The sequence below is a fragment of the Arachis duranensis genome, chromosome 3 (assembly GCF_000817695.3).
Source record: "Arachis duranensis cultivar V14167 chromosome 3, aradu.V14167.gnm2.J7QH, whole genome shotgun sequence".
Lineage (NCBI taxonomy): Eukaryota > Viridiplantae > Streptophyta > Magnoliopsida > Fabales > Fabaceae > Arachis > Arachis duranensis.
Genome location: NC_029774.3, coordinates 65,416,264 through 65,424,883, shown reverse-complemented (window position 1 = coordinate 65,424,883; position 8,620 = coordinate 65,416,264). Strand labels below are relative to the sequence as shown.

The 8,620-nt window shown below is 41.6% G+C and overlaps 1 non-coding gene across 1 annotated transcript; it reads left to right on the top strand.

Annotated features, from left to right (window-relative positions):
- Positions 1–7,366: 7,366 nt before the first annotated feature.
- Positions 7,367–7,474, top strand: LOC127746090 (small nucleolar RNA R71). The gene has a single exon (XR_008007710.1). It is a non-coding gene; the product is annotated as a small nucleolar RNA R71 (small nucleolar RNA).
- The last annotated feature ends 1,146 nt before the right edge of the window (positions 7,475–8,620 follow it).

Here is an 8,620-nt window from a genome sequence, read left to right as displayed (position 1 = left end):
GGTGTAGTACTATGCTTCTCGTACTAGCCTTTTTGCCTCCTTTTTGTTTGTAGGAACTGTCTCAGACTTGAGATAATTGATTATAGGAGTCATCCTCCCTTGGTCTTGGTCTGATATGCTTAAGATGCTCTTTTCTTCCTGGGTTGACGAATTTTGTAGTGTTTCTTGGATGAGGCTTCTATTGTTGCCCCCTGGTTTGGTGCTGCCTAGTTTTGAAAGTGCATCAGCTCGGGCATTTTGTTCTCGAGGTATATGTCGGATCTCATATCCCATGAATTTTCCAAGTTGTTCTCTGGTCTTGTTTAGGTATTTCTTCATGGTGGGATCCTTAGCCTGGTAGCTCCCTTCTATTTGCGAGGTGACTACCTGTGAATTACTAAAAACAGTAAGCTTCTGAGCATTGACCTCCCTAGCCAGCTTCAAACCTACCAACAGGGCTTCGTACTCAGCTTGGTTATTTGAGGCATTAAACTCGAACCTTAAGGAGAGCTCGAGTTGAGTTCCTTGATTACTTTCTAGGATTACTCTGGCTCCACTTCTGGCTTTATTTGTTGAACCGTCAACATAGAGGTTCCAGCTAGTGGGGGTGTCTGGAGTGTCGGTGTATTCTGCAATGAAGTTGGCCAAGTATTGGGACTTCATGGCTGTCCGAGCTTCATACTTGAGGTTAAACTTGGACAACTCGATTTCCTATTATAGGATTCTTCCTGCTAGATCTGTTTTCTGCAAGATACCTTTTATGGGTTGGTTGGTTCGTATTCTGATGGTATGGGCCTGAAAGTATGGTTGGAGTCGTCGAGAAGTAAGTATAAGGGAATAGGCAAACTTATCTATCTTTTGATAGTTTAGTTCAGCCCCTTGTAGAGCCTTACTTATGAAGTAGATAGGTTGTTGCCCGTTTTCGTCTTCTCTGACTAGTGCTGAGGCTATCGCTCGACTTCCTACAGCGAGGTATATGACTAGTTCTTCATCTTTCCTAGGTCGGGTTAAGATAGGTGGTCGCCCCAGGAATGTCTTGAAGTCTTGGAAGGCTTGTTCACATTCCAAGGTCCATTCAAACCTTTTTCCTTTCCTTAGAGTTGCGTAAAAAGGGAGAGATCTTAAGGCCAGCTAGGAATCTAGACAGAGCTGCTAGTCTTCCATTGAGCTATTGGACCTCTTTAACACTGGTCGGGATTTTCATACTAAGTATAGCGTGGCATTTATTCGAGATTGCTTCAATCCCCCTTTGAGTGAGCATGAAGCCCAAAATTTGCCAGCTTCTACCGCAAAAGTACATTTTGTGGGGTTAAGTCTCATCACATGCTTTCTTATGGTGTCGAACACTTCAGTGAGGTCGAATAGCAACGTTTCTTCTCTTTGTGATTTTACCAGCATGTCATCTACATAAACCTCCATCAGCTTCCCAATGTGATTGGTGAAAACTTTATTCATTAAACTTTGGTATGTAGTGGTAAATGAAATTGTGATCATCAACAATGGTGTCAATAGACTTGGAGCTCTTGAACGAGAATTACACTTTGTCACAACTTCGCACAACTAACCAGCAAGTGCACTGGGTCGTCCAAGTAATACCTTACGTGAGTAAGGGTCGATCCCACAGAGATTGTTGGTATAAAGCAAGCTATAGTCATCTTGTAAATCTCAGTTAGGCGGATAATAATGGTTATAATGGTTTTCAAATATGAAGATAAATAAAGCATAAAATAGGGATAAAGATACTTATGTAAATCATTGGTGGGAATTTCAGATAAATGTACGGAGATGCTTTGTTCCTTCTAAATCTCTGCTTTCCTACTGCTTTCATCCAATCATTCTTACTCCTTTTTATGGCAAGCTGTATGTAAGGCGTCACCATTGTCAATGGCTACTTCCCATCCTCTCAGTGAAAATGGTCCAAATGCTCTATCACAGCACGACTAATCATCTGTCGGTTCTCGATCATGTCGGAATAAAATCCAGGGATTCTTTTGTGTCTGTCACTACGCCCAACACTCGCGAGTTTGAAGCTCATCACAGTCATCCCTTCCCATATCCTACTCGGAATACCACAAACAAGGTTTATACTTTTCGGATCTCAGGAATGGCCGCCAATAATTCTAGCTTATACCACGAAGATTCTGATTAAGAAATCCAAGAGATATGTGCTTGATCTTAAGGTAGAACGTGAGTGGTTGTCAGGCACGCGTTCATAGGTGAGAATGATGATGAGTGTCACGGATCATCACATTCATCATGTTGAAGTGCAGCGAATATCTTAGAATAAGAATAAGCCGAATTGAATAGAAGAATAATAGTAGTTGCATTAATACTCGAGGAACAGTAGTAAAAATAGGAAAAAAGACCCCCAATACAATAGTAAAATGTTCTATTTATACTAAACTAGTTACTAGGGTTTATAGAAATAACTCTTAGTGCAGAAATCCACTTCCGGGGCCCACTTTGGTGTATGCTTGGGCTGAGCTTGAGCTTTACACGTGCAGAGGCTTCTCTTGGGGATGAACGCCACGTTGTAACGTGTTTTTGGCATTTAACTCTGGTTTGTGACGTGTTTATGGCGTTTTACTCCAAAATGGAGCATGGAATTGGTGTTGAACGCCAGTTTGCATCATCTAAACTCGAATAAAGTATGGACTATTATATATTGATGGAAAGTTCTGGATGTCTACTTTCCAACGCAGTTGAGAGCGCTCCATGCGGAGTTCTGTAGCTCCAGAGAATCTATTTCGAGTGCAGGGAGGTCAGAATCCAACAGCATCAGCAGTCCTTTTTTAGCCTGAATCAGATTTTTGCTCAGGTCCCTCAATTTCAGCCAGAAAATACTTGAAATTATAGAAAAACACACAAACTCATAGTAAAGTCCAGAAATGTGAATTTTGCATAAAAACTAATAAAAGCATCCCTAAAAGTAGCTAGATCCTACTAAAAACTACCTAAAAATAATGCCAAAAAGCGTATAAATTATCCGCTCATCACAACACCAAACTTAAATTGTTGCTTGTCCCCAAGCAACTGAAAATCAAATAGGATAAAACGAAGTGAATATACTATAAATTCCAAAATATCAATGAATACTAGTTCTAATTAGATGAGCGGGACTTGTAGCTTTTTGCTTCTGAACAATTTTGGCATCTCACTTTATCCTTTGAAGTTTAGAATGATTGGCATCCATAGGAACTCAGAGTTTAGATAGTGTTATTGATTCTCCTAGTTAAGTATGTTGATTCTTGAACACAGCTACTTTTATGAGTCTTGGTCGTGGCCCTAAGCACTTTATTTTCTAGTATTACCACCGGATACATAAATGCCACAGACACATGACTGGGTGAACCTTTTCAGATTGTGACTCAGCTTTGCTAAAGTCCCCAGTTAGAGGTGTCCAGAGCTCTTAAGCACACTCTTTTTGCTTTAGATCATGACTTTAACCACTCAGTCTCAAGCTTGTTACTTCGACCAGCATGCCACAAGCACATGGTTAGGGACAGCTTGATTTAGGCACTTAGGCCTGTATTTTATTTCCTTGGGCCCTCCTATCCATTGATGCTCAAAGCCTTGGATCCTTTTTACCCTTGCCTCTTGGTTTTAAGGGCTATTGACTTTTTCTGCTTTCTCTTTTTGTTTTTCTTTTATTTTATTTTTGCAAGCTTCTTCTTTTTCACTGCTTTTTTTTGCTTTAAGAATCAATTTCATGATTTTTCAGATTATCAATAACATTTCTCTTTTTCATCATTCTTTCAAGAGCCAACAATTTTAACATTCATAAACAACAAGATAAAAAATATGGTGTTCTTGAGCTCCTCTATGTCTCTTCCTTGCCTTTGTTGCTCCTCCTTCATAGCTCTTTGATCCTCTCTAATCTCATTGAGAATGATGGAGTGCTCTTGGTATTCCACCCTTAATTGGTTCATGTTATGACTCAATCCTTCTAGAGAAGTGTTGAGTTGTTCCCGATAGTTGTTTGGAGGAAAATGCATCCCTTGAGGCATCTTAGGAATTTCTTGATGATGAGCTTCCTCATGCGTCTCTTGAGATCCATGAATGGGCTCTCTTGTTTGCTCCATCCTTTTCTTAGTGATGGGCTTGTCCTCTTCAATAAGGATGCCTCCTTCTATGACAACTCCAGCTAAGTAGCATAGATGGCAAATTTGATGAGGAAAAGCTAACCTTGCTAAGGTGGAGGGCTTTTCGGCTACTTTGTAGAGTTCTAGAGAGATGACTTCATGAACTTCTACTTCCTCTCCAATCATGATGCTATGGATCATGATGGCCCAATCCATAGTTACTTTGGATCGGTTGCTAGTACGGATGATAGAGCGTTGGATGAACTCCAACCATCCTCTAGCCACAGGCTTAAGGTCTAGTCTTCTCAATTGAACTGGCTTGCCTTTTGAGTCTCTTTTCCATTGAGCTCCTTCCACACATATGTCCATGAGGACGTGATCCAACCTTTGATCAAAGTTGACCCTTCTAGTGTAGGGGCGTGCATCTTCTTGCATCATAGGTAAGTTGAATGCCAACCTTACATTTTCCAGACTGAAATCTAAGCATTCCCCTGAACCATTGTAAGATAATTTTTTGGATTCGGTTTCATACTTTGATCATAGTTCCTAGTGATCCATGCATTAGCATAGAACTCTTGAACCATTAAGATTCCGACTTGTTGAATGGGGTTAGTAAGAACTTCCCAACCTCTTCTTTGGATCTCATGTCGGATCTCCGGATACTCATTTTTCTTAAGTATGAAAGGGACCTCAGGGATCACCTTCTTCTTGGCCACAACTTCATAGAAGTGGTCTTGATGGGCTTTTGAGATGAATCTCTCCATCTCCCATGACTCGGAGGTGGAAGCTTTTGTCTTCCCTTTCCTCTTTCTAGAGGTTTCTCCGGCCTTAGGTGCCATCAATGGTTATGGAAAAACAAAAAAAACTATACTTTTACCACACCAAACTTAGAATATTGCTCATCCTCAAGCAAAAGAAGAAAGAATAGATGAAGAAGAAGAAGATAAGGAGGAGAGTGAGAGAGATGTGTACTCGGCCAAGGGAGATAAGAGAGGGTAGTGATGTATGAAAATGAAGAAGGATGGAGGGGTTTATATAGTGAAGGGAGAGGGGTTAGGGTTCGGTCAATTAGGGTGGGTTTGGGTGGGAAATAGATTTTGAATTTGAAGGTGGGTGGGGTTTATAGGGAAGACGGGATGGATGTGAGTGGTGAAGAGGTGATGGGGAAGAGTGATTGAGGTGATTGGTGAATGATGTTTGGGGAAGAGTGTTATGAAAAGGTGTGAGAGAGAGGGAGAAGGTAGGTGGGATCCTGTGGGGTCCACAGATCCTAAGGTGATGTTGTGGGGTCCACAGATCCTGAGGTGTCAAGGATTTCTCATCCCTGCACCCTTTAGGCGTGTAAAATGCCCTCTGTATGCAATCCTGGCATTTAACGCCAAACTGCAACATGTTTCTGGCGTTAAACGCCACTTCCATGCTTGTTTTGGACATTCAACGACAATCTACAGCATGTTTCTAGCGTTGAACGCCACTTCCATGCTTGTTTCTGGCGTTTAACGCCAGCTCTCCTCAGGGTGTAATCCTAGCGTTTAAATGCCAGATTGCTGCTTGTTTCTGCCGTTCAGCGCCAGCTTCATGCTCCGTTCTGGCGTTGAACGCCAGCCATATGCTCCTTACTGGCGTTTAAACGCCAGTAGGCTCTTCCTCCAGGGTGTGCTATTTCTTCTACTATTTTTGATTCTGTTTTTAATTTTTGCAATTGTTTTATGACTCCACGTCATCATAAACCTAATAAAACAAAAAAGGACAATAGAAATATAGATAAATAAAAATTGGGTTGCCTCCCAAAAAGTGCTTCTTTAATGTCAATAGCTTGACAGTGAGCACTCATGGAGCTTCACAGATGTTCAGAGCATGATTAGGGCCTCCCGACACCAAACTTAGAGTTTGAATGTGGGGACTTCTCAACACCAAACTTAGAGTTTGGTTGTGGCCTCCCAACACCAAACTTAGAGTTTGATTGTGGGGGCTCTGTTTGACTTTGTATTGAGAGAAGCTTATCGTGCCTCTTTTCCATGTTTACAGAAGTATAACCTTGATCCTTAAACACAAGGTAGTCCCCATTCAATTGAAGGACTAGTTCTCCTCTATTAACATCAATCACAGCTTTTGCTGTGGCTAGGAAGGGTCTTCTAAGGATGATGTATTCATCCTTATCCTTCCTAGTGTCTAAGATTATGAAATCAGTAGGGATGTAAAGGCCTTTAACCTTCACTAACACGTCCTCTACCAATCCATAAGCTTGTCTTATTGACTTGTCTGCCATCTCTAATAAGAATGTGGCAGCCTGTACCTCAAAGATATCTAGTTTCTCCATTACAGAGAGTGGCATAAGATTTATGCCTGACCCCAGGTCACATAGAGCCTTCATCAAAGCTCATGAATGGTAAAAGGAGGTTCAATGGAATCTCTATGGTCTCTAGGTGAGCCTCAGATTCCTTAGGTTCCTCAGTTTGGAACTCCTTTTTCTTCAGAGGACATCCCAGGAGGTCTTCCTCACTGGGATTCACGTCCTTCTCTTCCTCTTTGGATTCGGCCATATTGATAATATCAATGGCCTTGCACTCTCTTTTTGGATTCTCTTTTGTATTGCTTAGGAGAGTGCTAGGAGGAGTTTCAATGATTTTTTTACTCAACTGACCCACTTGTGCCTCCAAATTTCTAATGGAGGATATTGTTTCACTCATGAAACTTAAAGTGGCCTTAGATAGATCAGAGACTATGTTTGCTAAGGTAGAGGGGCTCTGCTCAGAATTCTCTGTCTGTTGCTGAGAAGATGATGGAAAAGGCTTGTCATTGCTAAACCTATTTCTTCCACCATTATTAAAGCCTTGTTGAGGCTTTTGTTGATCCTTCCATGAGAAATTTGGATGATTTCTCCATGAGGAATTATGGGTGTTTCCATAGGGTTCACCCATGTAATTCACCTCTGCCATTGCAGGGTTCTCAGGATCATAAGCTTCTTCTTCAGAAGATGCCTCTTTAGTACTGTTGGATGCATGTTGCCATCCATTCAGACTCTGAGAAATCATGTTGACTTGTTGAGTCAACAGTTTATTCTAAGCCAATATGGCATTCAGAGCATCAATTTCAAGAACTCCCCTTTTCTGAGGTGTCCCATTACTCACAGGATTCCTCTCAGAGGTGTACATAAATTGGTTATTTGCAACCACGTCAATGAGTTCTTGAGCTTCTGCAGGCGTTTTCTTTAGGTGAATGGATCCACCTGCAGAATGGTCCAATGACATCTTAGATAACTCAGATAGACCATCATAGAATATATCCAAAATGGTCCACTCTGAAAGCATGTCAGAAGGACAATTTTTGGTCAACTGCTTGTATCTTTCCCAAGCTTCATAGAGGGATTCACCATCTTTTTGCTTGAAGGTCTGAACATCCACTCTAAGCTTGTTCAGCTTTTGAGGAGGAAAGAACTTGGCAAAGAAGGCCGTGACCAGCTTATCCCAAGAGTCCAGGCTATCTTTAGGTTGTGAGTCCAACCATGTTCTAGCCCTATCTCTTACAGCAAAAGGGAAAAGCATGAGCCTGTAGACTTCAGGGTCTACTCCATTAGTCTTAACCGTATCACAAATCTATAAGAATTTAGTTAAAAACTAATAGGGATCTTCTGATGGAAATCCATGGAACTTGCAATTCTGTTGCATCAGAGCAACTAGTTGAGGCTTCACCTCAAAATTATTTGCTCCAATGGCAGGGATTGAGATGCTCCTTCCATAAAAATTGGAAGTAGGTATAGTATAATCACCAAGCGTCCTCCTTGCGCCTCCACCATTGTTATTGGGTTTGGCCATGTCTCTTTCTTTTTCAAGATTCTCTGTAAGGTTTTCTCTGGATTGTTGTGCTTTAGCTTCTCTTAGCTTCTTCTTCAGAGCCCTTTCAGGTTTAGGATCTACTTCAACAAGAATGTCCATGTCCTTGCTCCTACTCATATGAAAAAGAAAAGAACAAAAAAGGAAGAGGAATCCTCTATGTCACAGTATAGAGATTCCTTTATGTGAGTAGAAGAAGAAAAGTGATGCACGAAAACTTGTCTCTCAACAAATTTTCCTTTGGCAAGTGTTCATACCCTGGGTCAAGCTGTCCGACCCGGGATGTTTAGTGACAAGCCGACCGACCTCTTCATGTCAGACTATCCGACCTCTTCTCAAAGAGCTCGGCCAAATGCCCGACCTCTTCTCAAAGAGCTCAGCCAAATGCCCGACCTCTTCTCAAAGAGCTCGGCCAACTCGCCAAAGGAGCCCAAAGCAGACCCAAAACGAAGGAACACAGCCCAATCTAAAGGCAGCTAAAACCCAGAAAGATAAAGGCGGTTCCCTTGAAGATAAGATGACCTCACTTAAAGATAAGATAAGATAACTAACTTATCTTATCCGCAGGAGGCCACATCTCACCATTATAAATACACTGGAGCACCCAGGTATAACTCATACTCTGATTCTACTCAATACCTGTTTAATACCCATGCTAACTTAAGCATCGGAGTCTCTTGCAGGTACCCCCCCCCTCCGGTGATGAAGGATCAGCAGTGCAGCCAG